The sequence below is a fragment of the Pinus tabuliformis genome, chromosome J (assembly GCF_031772625.1).
Source record: "Pinus tabuliformis cultivar Carrire ecotype Pingquan chromosome J, CPIR1, whole genome shotgun sequence".
NCBI classification, from domain to species: domain Eukaryota; kingdom Viridiplantae; phylum Streptophyta; class Pinopsida; order Pinales; family Pinaceae; genus Pinus; species Pinus tabuliformis.
In genome coordinates, this window is record NC_142295.1 from 156,994,169 (window position 1) to 157,010,803 (window position 16,635).

Here is a 16,635-nt window from a genome sequence, read left to right on the forward strand (position 1 = left end):
TGTTCTATGCTTAATCTTATATTCCTCCATCAGCTTTTCCACCATCCTTGATGTAAATTGGCTTCCCTGATCTGTTACAATTTCTCTTGGGACACCAAAACGAGTGAAAATATCCTTGAAAAGAAATTGAACAACTGAATTTTCAGTAGCAGAAGTTAATGCTATAGCTTCTACCCACTTGGTAACATAATCAGTACAAACCAGTATATATCTATTTTGCTTGGATGGCGGATTAATTGGTCCAACAAAATCTAGAGCCCATTTCTCGAAAGGTTCGATGCATACCTGTGGCTGTAGTGGCATTTCATTTGAAAGAGTTGGTCTCCCAGTTCTTTGACAACTGTCACACCTTTTAACATATTGCTTTGCATCCTTAAAGAGAGAAGGCCAATAATATCCTGATGAAAGGATTTTATAGGCAGTCCTCTTATCAGAAAAATGTCCGCCACAAGGTTCGTCATGACATGCCTTAAGGATGTCAGGCATCTCATCCTCCCGTACACATCTTCTGATCATCAAATCTGGCCCTGTTCTGAACAATTCATTAGAAATCCAAGAATAAAGTGAACTATCCTGAATGATTTTCCTTTTCTCATTAGGAAATAAATGTAAAGGTAATTTTCCAGTAACTAAATAATTAGCAATATCAGCATACCAAGGGGTTTTGGTAGTTACTGCAAACAAATACTCATCTGGAAATTTATCCTCTACCGGAGAGTCCTCATTAGTGTTTTGGATTCTAGACAAGAAGTCAGCTACTGTGTTCTGTTTACCTGGTCGATCTAACACAGTTATGTTGAATTCTTGTAAAAGCAAAAGCCATCTTGTAACTCTACCATTAGTGACTGGTTTGTTCATGAGGTATCTAATGGCAGAGTGATCAGTGTGGACAAAGGTTTCATAGCCGGTTATATAGTGTCTAAACTTGTTTATAGCATGAACAACGGCTAGAAACTCCTTTTCAGTAACAGTATAATTTAACTCAGTAGGAGTCAAATTCTTACTCGTGTAATAAATGGCATAAGGGATCAAATCCTTTTGTCCCAAAACAGCTCCTAAAGCTGTATCTGAAGCATCAGTAGAAATGTGGAAAGGGAGTTTCCAATTTGGACCCCTTAAAATGGGTGCTTCAGATATTCTAGTCTTTAAAGCTTCAAAGGCAGATTGACATTCAGGATCCCACTTAAATTCACAATCTTTAGTAAGTAATTTGAAAAGAGGGGATGCTATCTTAGTGAAGTTTTCAATGAATCTCCTGTAATAACCAGTAAACCCAAGAAAACTTCTAACATCTCTTTGACAATTTGGAACAGGTAACTTAGAGATGACTTCTACTTTAGATCTATCAACTTTGATTCCATCTCCTGAAATATGATGTCCCAAAACAATCCCTTCAGTAAACATCATAAAACACTTTTCATGACTTAAAGAAAGATTTGTTTCCTTACATCTTACCAGTACTTTTTCCAAATTTGCCAAAGCTTCTTCAAATGTATTACCATAGACTGTGAAATCGTCCATGTATACCTCTACACAATCATGAATCAGATCTGAGAAGATTCCTAGTACAGCCCTTTGAAATGTAGCTGGTGCATTGCACAAACCAAAAGGGAGTACTCGATAGGCAAAAGTTCCCCAAGGACAAGTAAAGGTGGTTTTGTCTTGATCTTCAGGTGCTACCTGAATCTGATTGTAACCACTAAAACCATCCAAGAATGAGAAATACTTTTTACCTGCTAAAGTGTCTAATACCTGATCAATAAAAGGTAGAGGAAAATGATCCTTTAAGGTTGCCTTGTTCAATTCTCGATAGTCAATGCAAACTCTCCATTTACCATTCTTTTTGGGCACTATAACCAAGGGAGAAACCCATTGGCTATCTGAAATGGGGTAAATGAAGTTTACCTTGAGCAATTTCTGAAGTTCTTCTTTCACAATTTCCCTAAGATTTGGATTCATCCGTCTTTGTGGCTGCCTAATAGGTCTGCTGTTTTCTTCAATATAAATATGATGAATACAAGTCTTAGGGTCGATTCCTTTCATGTCAGTATATTCCCATGCAAAGGCAGTGGAATGTTTTTGCAACAGTTTAGTTAATTCTTCTTGTTGTAGTCTTTCCAAGTTTTTATTAATGTTTAATGTTTTTCCTGGAAAGATTTCAACTGTAGAACTACCAAACTCTTCCATTGAGAAGAGAGACATCTGTCTAGAGGAGAGATATTCAATATCTGCATCTAACTGGAACTGTGAAGAGTCATATTCTGAGGATACCTCAAAATTTTCTAATGTATTTAGAATTTGACTGTCCTCACTGATTTCAGAGATGGTTAGAACAGGTTGAAGAGTATCCTCATCATTAATCCACTCATCTTCTCCTATTTCTGTTATTGCCTTTGCGGGAGGATACAAGTTGAATTTCTTGGTAGAATTACCATCTGATATATACATGTCTCCCGACCTACAACTTATGAAAGCATCAGCTGTGGCCAGCCAAGGTCTTCCTAGAATAAGAGGATGTCCTCCTAGATTGTTCTTGGGAGTTAAAATCATAAAATCAACTGGATATTCCCAAGAGTCTAGTGAGACTGGAATGTCTTCCAATACACCATCAGGTTTAATGATTGATCTGTCTGCAAGTTGCAGCAAAGTAGGTGTAAAGAGAAGGTTAGGAAGTTTTAACTGATCCATGGTCTGTCTACTCATAATGTTGATAGCGGCTCCTAAGTCAATCAAGGTATTTGGGATTTCAACCCCATTAATATGAGTTTTAACAATAGGGCTACCGGGATCTACATATTTTTGCATGGTAATTTTACCCATCATAATGTCTGCAATTTTTCCAACTAGATGTATCCTTTTGGTGTCTCTGGTTCTTTTTATTGTTTTTTTCAAACTCATCTCCTTTATTGTCTTTGCTAGAATGGGAATCTCCTTAATGGCTGTTAACAAGGGAATCTTGATACAGACATTTTTCAATTCATCTAGAAAGCTATAGTCAGGCAACCAAATCTGCTTCTCCACTCCTTTATCAATTTGCAATCTTTCAGGAAAAGGAGGAATAGCTGAAGATGTGGGTTGCTCTACTAAGGGAGTTGATTCTTTTTCTTTTTCTTTAATGCTTGGGTTTTGAAGGGATACTTCAGAACCCTTATTGGCTTTGAGAGATTCTTCCTCAGAAATGCTTGGTTGTTGAGCACTTGTAGAAGGTTGGTCTAAGATTCTACCTGATCTGAGTTGGACCTCATTGAGAGGGACAACCATATAGGTAGGGAATGGTTGACCTTCCATCACATAAGCACTTTGAGGATTCCTATTATTGGGGTTTGGTTGAGGTTGAGAGGGAAGTTGATTTGGCCTCTGCTGAGATTGTAACAAGAGTTGAGAATTTTGATTTTGTGGAAGAGGTTGTTGTTGTTGAGGGAATGGTAATGACAATTGTTGACCTTGATTTGGAAGTTGGGGAGCTTGCTGATTCTGAAAGGATTGAGGATATTGATAGAATTGGGCAAATCTCCCATAAGGATTTTGCATTTGCATGCTTTGCAACCATGCTTGGAAAGGATTTTGTGGTTGTGACCAAGGTTGTTGCCAAGGATTCCAATTTGGTGGGGGCTGAAAATTCATAGAGTTATTAAACCCTTGATTTTGCTGCCCCTGCCAAGGTCTTCTTGCAACAAAACAAAGGGATTCAAGCGTACTTGGATCTTCTTGAAAGACTGCTTTGAGGCCAGGGATTGAAGGACATTCCTTGGTCTCATGGGTTTCTGAGCAAATTACACAGGTTTCCACAACTTGTGCTTCCAAGGGACATTCCCTTAAAGCATGCTTCTTTCTACACTTCGGGCAAAAGATGGTCATAGCCTCGGCTTCTGCTTTTTGTTTATTCTGAATCTTAAGGGTATCAATTTGTTCACTAAGACTCCCTAAGATGTCAGTTTTAAATTCATCTAGCATATTACCGATTTCAGCCCTACTCACTGATCCTGTTGCAGATTTATTTGCCCTAAGGAGAGAAGGATCTCTAGGCCCTTTTTGAGTTTTTGATTTGCCCCTTGAGAGATGGATACAAAGTTCTGCTATATCATTGAGAGAAAGTTGAGAAATATCCCCTTTCCCCATCATGTTTAAGATATCTATCCATTCATCCTTAATGGCTTTTAATAAGAGGGCTTTTAAGGTCTCTTCATCCAAGGTACTCATTTTTGCTCTTTTTAAATTATATTGAAATCTCTCAAGTAAATCTTCTAGGCTCTCATCTTCTTTTTGCATCATTTTAAAAACCTCATCCTTATGATTAGTAGGCATACAATAGTCCAAATACCTATCCAAAAAGGTCTGTTTCATTTCATCCCAGGTCCTAATGGACTGAGTAAGTAACCCCATGAACCATTTCAAAGCTTGATCTTTTAACGTTGATGGGAACAGTTTGAGTTTCTGAGTATCATCCAGATAGTCATAAGTTCGACACACAACTTCAAATTCAAACAAGAATGTTTCAGGGTCCTCAGTTCTTAATCCATGAAAATTTGGGAGGACGGATGGTGATATGTTTTTCATGGTGGCTCGGGAGTCCTCATCAACAATGGGAAACCCAAATGTGTTATCCCCATCTCTATTTCCTCCAATGGGACCTCTACCTCCTCCATTGTTATTGTTATTTCCTCCTCCTCCTCTACCTCTACCTCTACCGCCTCCTTCTTCCTCTGCCATGATGATTCTCCTAGGGATTTCAAAATCTTCTGGTTCTTCTACAAAGGGTGAATGAGAAGAGATTTCTCCTTCCTCTTCAGGTGAGTCTATTTCCTCAATTACAATTGGTTTTCTGGTAGGAGAAAGAGAAGAGTCTCTTCCTAGTTCAAACTCAATAGAAGGTATAGGAGAGTCAACTCTTGGCTCTTGAATTTCAGGACTAGGAGTTTCGGTTGGAGATAAGGGAGGTGTCTCTTGTCTATCTCTTGAAGCAGATGGACTTGTAAAAATTGAACTTCGAGCTCTAGCTAAAAACCTTCCCCTAGAATCTCTAGCTCTATGCATGTCATTTTTATTTTATCTTCAAGTTAAGTTAAATAGTTCTTTTTCTGATCTTCCAGTTCACTCTAGGTGCAAGAAGAGAGCATACTCAAGAAACTATTAAATCAATAACTTTCTCCTTTCTGATCCTCCAGATCACTTCAAAGTGCAAGAGGAGAGCATACTTAGATAGGTTATTAACTTCTTTTCTTGAAGTTTTTTTTTTTTTATATTTTTTTTTCTTCTAAGAAGATGGCTACTTAATTTCACTTCCCCGGCAACGGCGCCAAAATGTTTAGTCAATTTAGTGTTATCTAAATTGCTAGTATTTATTGTCAACCCGGGGCTCGTAAGCTGATGAAGTGAGGGTGTACTATATGTACTTAAGTAACCTCTTAGAGTTTTTCTTATCGTTGGGGGTGTTGTTGTGGTTAATTATGTTCCTAAGATGGAGTGAGAATTTATAAACAAGTGAGTGATGGTGTGTGTGTAGAGTGAATCCTAAATGAGTGAAAGTGTGTGTTGAGTGATCTCTAACTATTTGCTTGAAAGGAAATGCTTGAAAAGAAGAAGTGAACTGAAATGACTTGAAATAAACTTGAAAGCAAATGACCACTACCAATGGCACTAGACACCGTTCAAGTTGCTGCTAATAAAAGAAAAGAGAGTCACTTTTAAAACCCAAGAATAAAGATTATCTCTCTCTAACTCGATACTTCAAAGCACATGTACTGTGTAAAGCACGGAAAGAAAGTAGCTTAAGTGGAATTAGAAAAGTGAGAAAAATATGCTTGAAAGACTAATGATAATGATTTGCTATTTCTAATTCTCTACTTCAGCCATATGTACTATGGAAAGCATGATTAGAAAGTAGTGAGGAAATAGTCTAGGAAGCACTTTAAAATCAAAACTTCTACTTTAAAGACTAGTGGTAATGATTTACTCTTTCTAACTCGATGCTTCAAAGCACATGTACTGTGTAAAGCACGGATAGAAAGTAGTGAAAGAACAGTCCAAAAAGCACCCAAACTAGCTGCAAATTAGTGATATTTTGATCTTAAAAGATAATAGTTTATGATGAAGATCATTCATATATGTTAACAGCTCTTTGAGAAATAAGATTAAAAATCAACTATAAAGACAAAGGCAGCACTTGAATTGTCAACTTCAAATACCATTAGCTTGTAAAGAAAATACACACATATAAAAATAAATCCCGGGCTAAAAGAAACCTGCAAAGAAATAACACTGATCAGCTTGAAAGAAAGGAAAACAAGTAAATGAAACTATACATGCTTAAGGAAATAAATAAGAAAATAACGAAATACTGCACATAAAATACTTTACAAAGGCTGAGATGAGCAGGGGCCCTCTGTTCATTCAGCCACAAGAAAACTCAGAGATCTGGAAACTTCAAAACGGTGCTATGTCTATTCCTCCATTTGCAAAAAGTATACAAAACAGAGTGCTGGAATAGCACTAGAAAACAGAGTTCACAAAGCTCTTAAATTCAACACAAGTTCAGAAAATTACAACTAATAAAAAGTTCTTTGAGCGTACGCAGACGCAGAAATTTATAGGAGTTTCTAAGATAGCCTACTCGTACAGCTAATTAACAGAAAAACAATAAACAGTCATGCGTATTTATGGTCCCTTGACACATCACGGCTGCGTGGACGAGTTTAGTGGTTCTGTCGTCATGGATAATAAATCCCATGTTGGATTGCGTCCCCTGCCACCTGTAGAACATGGACAAATCACCATTTAAGATGACGTGACCAAGCAGCTCTCAATCACCGTTTAAACAGCCTTGAGTTGACCGTAACTTAACCAGCTTTGACCATGGGTGAAGATGACGTGGATGGCTGGAACAATGGGACAGGAACCTCGAGCACGTTGATACCTGAGTGCCCATGTGGCTCATCTAGCAAACCGACACGTGGATCATTGTGTTTAACAAAAAGGCTGCAGGATCTTCAGATAGCTGCGGGATCATCAGATAGCTGCGGGATTCCTGCAAGTAAGTCAAAATCTAAACAAATAGTCATCCATTAGCAAAACTTGCTTGATCATGCTTATTGACACCTAATGTAATGATCTGAGAGGTTTTATGGTGAAAATGAGGCAAAAGTGAAGGAAAGATAAGGAAGAACTGAGGAAAATGGTAGACAAGTAGGTGTAGAATAGAGGCTCTACAATTTGCTGGTGTGACATGGAGATGTATTACTTATGAGCCGATGGAGAGGTTGTGCACTCTTGTACAAAAAGACCATGGACTTGGATAGAGTTGTGAGTAGACTATGGAGCATTCCTACTACATGGAGAGCTGAGGCATCTTGCAGAGACCTTTGGGCCGAGACTTGTATGCTTGCCGAGATGTTGGTTGGAGATGACTCATGGAGCTCATGATGACATGAGGTTGTGACTTTTGGGGACTTCATGTATGGTGGACTTGGAGGATCTGATGCATTGAGGAGCTGAGGTCAGAGACTTTGATGTAGGATGGGGTGCATACTTTCAAGTACATGTATAAGAATGGCTTGAAAGAGTGACTTGATGTGGAGGATCGATACGAGACACTTTGGAGTGATGGAGTTACAACGATGATGATGCCTTGGTGGCAACACTTAGGCATGGGTTGAGCCGAGACTCAACTACTTTGACACATGGGAGCTGATTGACCTATGATCATGGGTAGCACATGGATATATGAGACAGGTGCATACTTGTTTCTATGGCAGACTTTAGGGATGACACATTGCAGATATGATGGAGGTTGCTTCATGGACCTGGATGTGGCACATTGAGAGTTAGAGATTGATGAGATGATCTCTTCATATGGAGGAGATACACATATGGATGATGTTGGGATATATGTGGCTGATTTCATGTAGCACATTAACACCAAACATCATCAACAGCATGTTGCAGATGAGATGAGGATTACTTCATGGACCTGAGCATGGCTTACACTCGTATGGAGATGGATTCTTGATCGAGTTGAGGATGTGACGGGATGTTCTGAGAAACAACTGATGGTGGCATGAGGATGTTCACTCTCATGATTTGAGCATGACAGTTGGACTGATCACCCGACTAGTTCAGACATGGGGGCATGCAGTGAGCAGAGATGTGTTAGCATTGTGTTGAAGTATCATGGCAGCAGTTCACATGATGACACATGATGAGGTCGACACGAGATGTTGCAGTGGGCATGTAGCTTGGATGGAGGGGCCAACCTTCCATGATGGATAGCAGCATGTGGAGATTGTGACAGGGTGATCGATGGTCATGGATTGAGATGATCTCTGATGTATGACATACTGATGAGGTGTATACCTTGGTATGGTTATCTTGGTGACGGATGGTTGCTGAGGTGAGACATGGTGGAGATGGTAGTTCTACATATGATGCAGAGATGTTTGCAGTATGTGGAGGAGTTGACATCATGGATATTGATGATCTTGGTGGATGGCTACCAGGATGATATGTTGTCGAGGACGACAACGACTTCAGGTGGAGGAGGATGTAAGGCCTTCGGAGATGTGCGATGCGGTTGGGCGTCGAGCGACTATGCGCGTGCACACGGGCGCGTGTTGGAGGTGCGACGGGCGGTCGTGCACGACCGAACGACGGTGCGACAGACGGTTATGCGATGCGACAGAGGACCTTGCGATGATTTGCGACAAAGACTTGGAACACTTGGTGAACGACAAGTGTGGAGCGTGGTTTATACCCATGATTGGAGGCTTTGCGATGGGGGTTGGCCGACATGCCATGGAGGGCGGGGCTGACTTAAACAAGCATTCAAAGGACGCGTGTATGGCGTGTGTGGGCGGTCGGCTGGGCAGCCCACCCACATGCCATGGTGCATATATATGTGGAGCGTTGGGCGTTCAAACATCAACAAATTCGCTCATTCGATCATACGCACTTCGCTCTAAGGGAAGAGCTGTCTTGTGCGCAGTTTTGAGGAGAGCTAAGGCACATAGCTCATGCGCTCTCCTTGGTAAATCGCACTTGGAGAAAACGCTCATGGTGAAGGGTGAAGACGTTGGGCAAGGCGTGCCCGGGGTGATCGTGTGAAGGTGTCATTTGTGCGACGACTTGGCGTGGGTGCCTTGGCGACTCTGGAGAGCGCCCGCCCATTGTGCAAGTTTGCACGAAGACTTGTTGGAGTGTTGGTTTGTGAACGAAGGTATGTCTCATTTGGAGGCACCCGTGTGTGGCGACTTGGAGGCGCGCCCAAGTTGGGCAAACGACACGAGAGTGCGACGAGGTGAACGAAGGGTTGGAGAGTCGTGCGGTGACCGTGCGGAGGTGTCAACGAGCTAGGCAATCGAGTTTGCCGAAGTTGCAAAAATTAACTAAGTGTGAATTTGGGGTTTCCCAAGATTTAGCTTTTACATTGTAAAAGTGAAGATTATATAATATATTGATTCGGGCAGACTCATTGTTCAGGGAGTTTCCCCTCCCTTTATACTGTGCAATTGTGTTCTTGTTATAATTGCTGTTGATAATGAATGAGTATGGGTGTTCATTGGTATAAAGGCTAAACATAATAATACTTGGTTGCGAAACAAAAACTACGTAGGAGGAAGCGAATTAGGCGTAGTCCACGAACATAAGTATTGGTGAAAAGAAAGTGTTCGGTGGTGCCGCACCTCGCTATAAGAGGTTGAAAGACTATCGCAGGTGTAGGGGCGTGAAAATGGGTTGCGTGATCATGAGAACTCCAGCGCTTACGCTTTCCAGAGTAGAGTTCCACCCACAGTGACTCAGAAATGCACCCACAGAGGGATGCGAGAGAATCAGGAGCTGAGGTGCCCAACCCCAAATAATCAGACCTCTCTCTCGGGTTCTCTCACTGAATCCCTCGGGTAGTCCTACGCCAGTCCCTTTGGGGTTATTGTCGGCCATAGGGCATTTGATAGCCCACACAAAACACTGCCCGTTGGCCTCTAAACTCGCCGCCAGCGCACCGATCTGCTGGTCGTTTTGGAAATAGAGGCTTCCCAAACACACGAACACGACGGACTACGGAGGTCTAGAATCCAGCCACCGCAAGCACTCATCCTCGCCAATGTCTGCCGCCTTACCCCTGCAATTAATATTTTCACGATCGATCCCCACCTCATCAAAAGCTGCAGGAGGAAGTATGGGACCTATGCTCCAAACGGGTTTCCCCTTAAGGTTCGCGATGTGATCGATTCCCAAATAATCGAGCTCGTAAAATGTATTAATAAGTATTCCCCGTCCCTCCATGCTCTAGTTAAGCTCCTCCTTGAAGAACGCCCACAGAGGATGAGAGTACGGATCCCGCCACGCCACAGCCATGTCCGATTTGTGCAGCTTGAAGGTGAAGCTCAGATTGGGGACCTCGAAGAACTCCTTGTCTCCCTCCACACTTTTCTGTGGCGTGTGGTTAAAGATGGAAAGCATGACAGACATGCTAAAGGCTCCTGTCGTGTAGAAAACCACTGTGGGGATCCAGAACTTGGCTCCGGATCTTTAAGCCCATCCCGTACACATGTCGGTGATGATGGATGACACTGGAATTGGAGTCAAAGGAGAGAAATTCTGAGCACCCTCCTCATTATGACTACCCATCTGCTGATCCAGCCATTCTTCAAACGCCCCAGAAATCTTGTGGGATGAAGCAAAGAGTGCGTGGATAACATTGACGGGGCCATTGTCAGTGCTTTTGATTCCCGGGGGCACTCCCTCTATGGGAGGAAAAGGTAGAGACACTAGCCGGATGTCCAGATTCGAGCACTTGACCTGAGGATTGAGCCCATTGGCGTTCCCCGGACTCGTGACATATGAAACCGCCAGGCCCTACGAGGCTAGCAGCTTGGCCAGTTCCAGAAATGGAATGAGATGGCCCTGCCCCAAGGATGGGATGAATACCATATGGCCTTTGGTTTCTCCCATACGTAGAAGTGCAATAATAATAACTAGAAACAAATAACTGATGAAATTGATGCTTAGAATCTACCTGTCACGCCCCCAATTCTTTTTTTGTTAAATTGGCTGGGTGTGGCACAGCCTAAGTAATTAACATTCACCATTGTTACATTACTTTACGAACTGTGCCTTAACATTCATCATTAAACATGAATAACATATTAATGTGCGTAATCCATTAATATAAAACATCAACAATGTAGAACGGCAAGAGAACAACAGCACATGTAAAATCAATCTTTTATTATGTGAGAGAATTTTTACAATGACCGAGAGTGTAACTCGACCGACGTTATGCCCAAGTCGGGCAGCCACCCGTGCAAGAGCGCACAGTGGTCTCACCAGGACTTAACCGATTAACAACACAAGTTTTCTTTGCCGAACGAGCGAGCGCACCCATGCACGACCCACACCCAGCACAACCCAAAACTGGTTCAACGTTCTAGCGGGCGAGCACCCTAGCGCATCCTCCACCCGCACCCCAACCGAACATAACCGCATGCAAACTTTGTGTAGGCTGCCTGGCAAGCGGGCACATAGACCTGCGCCTTTGCCGCGGCTCCTATCTCCCTTTTGTGCACTTCTATCTTGTTTGATCGAGCCAAGTTCGATGGTGAAAATGCCATCCTCATCCGTTTGTTTATACGCCAATGTGTGGAGAGGTCGAGCGCTTGGGCGACCCTCCGTTCGCTCCACCAACCACACGTGTTTGCAATACTTCATCGTCCCATGTGTGGTCGGCTCACCCATGGTGCGGGACCGCCCACCCAACGCATCCATAGTTTGCATTTGTCCACGATCGGCTAACTCGGCAAGTCCTCCAACTTGCCATATAAATGACGGAGCACCAACTCGCCCTCATAAACATGTTACGCCCTTGGTTTCCCGTCGCACTTTTCATGCCTTAGGTTATTCGGTGAGTAGGTGGAGCGCGCGCCCGATTGCCTACCAACCGTAGGGCGTTATATCCTCCCTCACTCGAAATCATTGTCACCCTCGACAATCCCGACTTCCTCAGAAGCTTCCTATCATACTTCTCAATCTTCTTCTTCCATCTCCAAAGTGAGTCCTCTGATTCCTAGCTTTCTTCCTCTGGTGCATTCTTCCATCTGACAAGAAATTCCTGCTTCGTGTGGCAACCAATCCCTGTGGTTCTGAAGCTCAAAATCTTCTCCAACTCCAATCCTGGCTTGTCCACAATCCCGGCTGGTCCTCTCGGCGGTTCAGCTCTCTTTGGATGATCAACATCAAGTCTGCATCTCTTCAACTGACTCATGTGAAAAACCGGATGCTTCATGTGCATATGGTGTGGAAGCTCCAGCTCATAAGCAACTTCCCCCACTCTCTTTTTCACTCGGAATGGTCCCTCATACTTCCATGTCAGTTTGCTCGCAGTCCCCTTTGCTGGCTGAAACTGCTCCCCGGTAATCTTGAGAAACACCATATCTCCCACACTGAAGTGCGCATCTCGTCTTCCTCGATCAACCCATTTCTTCATTCTGCTCGCAACTTCGTGCAAGCGCAACCATGCCAACTCCAAGGTCTCATCCCAAGCCTTCATGAATTTCTTCGCATGAGGACTCCTCAAAAAACTTCCTATCGCTACAGTATGTAGTGCAACTGGCATCTGTCCATTCACCAACTCAAATGGACTAAACCCTGTCGTAGAACTCTTTTGAATATTGTAACTGAACTGAGCAATATCAAAGAGTTCAGGCCAATTCTTTTGATCAACCGTCACATAATGTCTCAAGTAGTCCTCCAACAATGCATTGATCCTCTCGGTCTGTCCATTTGTCTGCGGATGGTAAATCGAACTCATCAACAACTCTGTCCTAACTAATTTGAACAATGTGGTCCAAAATCTTCCTGTAAAACGTGGATCTCTATCCAACACGATGCTTAATGGCATCCCAAATACTTCACAATGTTCTTAAAGAACAACTCCGCAGTCCGCTTGGCTCCACAAGGTATCTTTGTTGGAACAAAGACAACATACTTGGAAAAATGATCAACCACGACCATTATCCCATTATACCCCTGAACCTGTGGCAACTGAGTGATGAAGTCCATCGAGACACTCATCCATGGTCTCTCAGGAATCGGTAAAGGCTGCAACAGTCCTCCTTGCCTCTGAGTATCCGATTTGTCCTGCTGACAAATGATGCACGTATGTACATACTCCTCTACATCCTCTCGCATCTTCTCCCAAAAGAATCCTCTCTCCAACAATGCCAAAGAATGACGCATCCCTGGGTGGCCAGCCCATGGCGAGTCATGGCACTCCTTCAAAAGGTGCCTCCTGAGCCCAGATGACTTTGGAACATAGAGTCGGTTTCCAAAGAACAAGAACCTGTCTCGTAGAAAGAACTTTCGTGTCTTCCCCTCCTTTATCTGCTTCACTATATTCTGCGCCAAAGTATCGGTTTCAACACTTTCCTTGAGCTTATTCTGCATTTCTTCTGACATCTGAATCCGACTCCTACTCCTAGCTACCCGATCTTCTCCTTCCAATGCTGCAAGTTGTCCCTTCTTTCTAAGGGCATCTGCTACCAGATTGTGTCTTCCCGGTCTATACTCAATAGTCATGTCGAATTCTGCCAAGAAGTCCTGCCAACGAGCTTGCTTTGCAGAAAGTTTCAGTTGTGATGCAAAATAACTTGCTGCAACGTTATCCGTCTTGACAACAAACGACTTCCCAATCAGGTAATGCCTCAACACATGAAGATAGTGAATGATTGCAGTCATCTCCTTCTCATGAACCGGATACCTCCGTTCTCTATCCTGCAATTCCCGACTCTCGTACGCCACCGGATGCCCATCCTGCATAAGAACCCCTCCTATGGCAAAATCTGAAGCATCTATGCGTACCTCAAACGGTCTCTCGAAGTCAGGCAACTTCAGTGTCGATACTGTAACCATCCTCTTCTTCAAGTCATCAAATGCCTTCTGACGTTTATCCGTCCAACTCCACCTCTTGTCTTTCTTCAATAGGTCTATCAGTGATGATGTTACCTTGGAGTACCTCTCTACGAACTTCCGTTGGTAGTTGGTCATGCCCAAAAACACCCTCATCTCATGGAAATTCTTCGGTTCAACCTAGTGCTCGATCACCTTCACTCTGCTCGGCTCCATCCGTATGTACCCTTGACCAACTATATGCCCAAGGAACGGAATCTCGGTCTGAGCGAACACACACTTAGACTTCTTCAAGAACAACTGATTTGCCCTCAATGCCTCGAACACCATCGCCAAGTGCTCCTTATGATCCTCCATGTTGTCACTGTACACTACTATATCGTCCAAGTACACTACTATGAATGAATCCAAGTATGGTTGTAGGACATCATTCATTAAAGTGCAAAATGTAGCAAGAGCATTACACAACCCGAATGGCATAACAAGGAACTCAAAACTACCATACCTTATTACTATCGCGGTCTTCTTCTCGTCTCCTTCAGCTATCCGCACCTGATAATACCCATGCCTCAAGTCCAACTTGGAAAACACTCGGGCTTTCGCAAGCTTATCACAACAATCAACAACCAATGGCAAAGGATACCTGTTCCTTACTGTCTGCTTGTTCAATGCACAATAATCACAGCACATCTGTAGCTCATTCGAATCCTTCTTCCGTTGGAACAATACCGGAGCTCCATAAGGGGACCTTGAAGGTCTGATGAAACCTGCATCAGCTAACTCCTTTAGCTGTCATTTCAATTCCTCCAACTGAGGTCCTGACAACCGATAAGGTGCTTTAGCTGGGGGTTTCTTTCCTGGCTCAAGCTCAATGCTATGGTCCATTGCACGCCTTGGTGGAAGCTTCTTTGGTAGCTCATCAAGCATCACATATGCATATTTGGTCAGCACCTCAGAAATCTCGGCTGGAACAGGCGTCCCCACTCCATCTCCTTCGACTCCCTTAAACATCACCGCATATGTCTCCATATCTGATTCCTTCATAACCTCCTCCAAACTCAGTGTAGAAATATGTTGCACCTTAACTTCCCTCCTTTACCTATGAGTGGGCAAAGTCCAAGTTTGTGACTGTCCAACCAGCACCACCTCCTCACAGAAGGGGACAACAATAGCCCTGTTGCCCTTCAAGAAATCTTGTCCGAGTATCATATCAAAGTCGTTCATCTCCATCACTGTGAAGTCCAACTGCCCCTTCCAGTCTTTTATCTGCACAGGCACTTCGTGTGCCAAACCCGCCACTTTAGCTCTCGAGTTCATTGCCTTGACTTCCACATTCGAGGGGAAGATCATCAGTCCAACCTCTTTTTCTAACCGTATCATCATGAAGTTATGAGTGGCCCCCGTGTCCACCAGAGCTTGAATGGTCTTGCCATGAACCATCAAGTCCACGAAACCCAGATTGTTCATCCACGATTTCTCCATAACGTTTCCCTGCATACATGTCTGTTCTCTGCGTTCATCAAGCAACGGCTTCACTCCATGTGAATCTGCTCTGATACCACCTGTCACACCCCCAATTCTTTTTTCGTTAAATTGGCTGGGTGTGGCTCCGCTTAAGTAATTAACATTCACCATTGTTACATTACTTTACGAACTATGCCTTAACATTCATCATTAAACATGAATAACATATTAATGTGCAGAATCCATTAATATAAAACATCAACAATGTAGAACGGCAAGAGAACAACATCACATGTAAAATCAATCTTTTGTTATGTGAGATAATTTTTACAATGACTGGGAGTATAACTCGACCGACGTTATACCCAAGTCGAGCGCCCACCCGTGCAAGAGCGCACAGTGGTCTCACCATGACTTAACCGATTTACAACACAAGTTTTCTTTGCCGAACAGGTGGGCGCGCTCGTGCACGACCCACATCCAACACAACCCAAAACTGGTTCAACGTTCTGGCGGGCGGCTGCCCTAGCGCACCCTCCACCCGCGCCCCAACCGAACACAACAGTGTGCAAAATTTGTGTAGGCTGCCCGGCAAGCAGGTGCATAGACCTGTGCCTTTGCCGCGACTCCTATCTCCCTTTTGTGCACTCCTATCTTGTTCGACCGAGCCAAGTTCGATGGTGAAAATGCCATCCTCGTCCATTTGTTTATAAGCCAATGTGTGGAGAGGTCGAGTGCTTGGTCGACCCTCCGTTCGCTCCACCAACCGCGTGTGTTTGCAATACTTCATCGCTCCATGTGTGGTCGGCCCGCCCATGGCACGAGACCGCCCACCCAATGCGTCCATAGTTTGCGTTTGTCCACGGTCGGCTAACCTGACAAGTCCTCCAACTCGCCATATAAACGACGGAGCACCAACTCGCCCTCATAAACATGTTACGCCCTTGGTTGCCCGTCGAACGTTTCATGCCTTAGTCGATTCGCGGAGCAGGGGGGAGCGCACGCCCGGTTGCCTACCAACCGCAGGGCGTTACACTACCTGACCAGAGTCGGATCGGGTTCTCTGTATCACTAACAACGATGACATAGAAGTAAAGTAAGATCAAACTCATTTAAATGGAGTCGTCTACTGAGGCTAAGTAGTGGTCGAATCTGGGTAAAAAAATTTAATTTTTTTAGAGACAATGTTTTAATCGTGTTTTGATGGTGAAAATGGATTCAGCACCATCAAAAATGTCTAGAACACTTAAAATTTTAAAATTTAACAACTATATT

At 43.4% G+C, this 16,635-nt stretch overlaps 1 pseudogene; it reads right to left on the reverse strand.

The window, feature by feature from the left end:
• Positions 1-10,944, reverse strand: part of LOC149226112 (putative UDP-glucosyl transferase 73B6) — a 30,059-nt pseudogene extending 19,115 nt beyond the window's left edge.
• Positions 10,945-16,635: the final 5,691 nt, after the last annotated feature.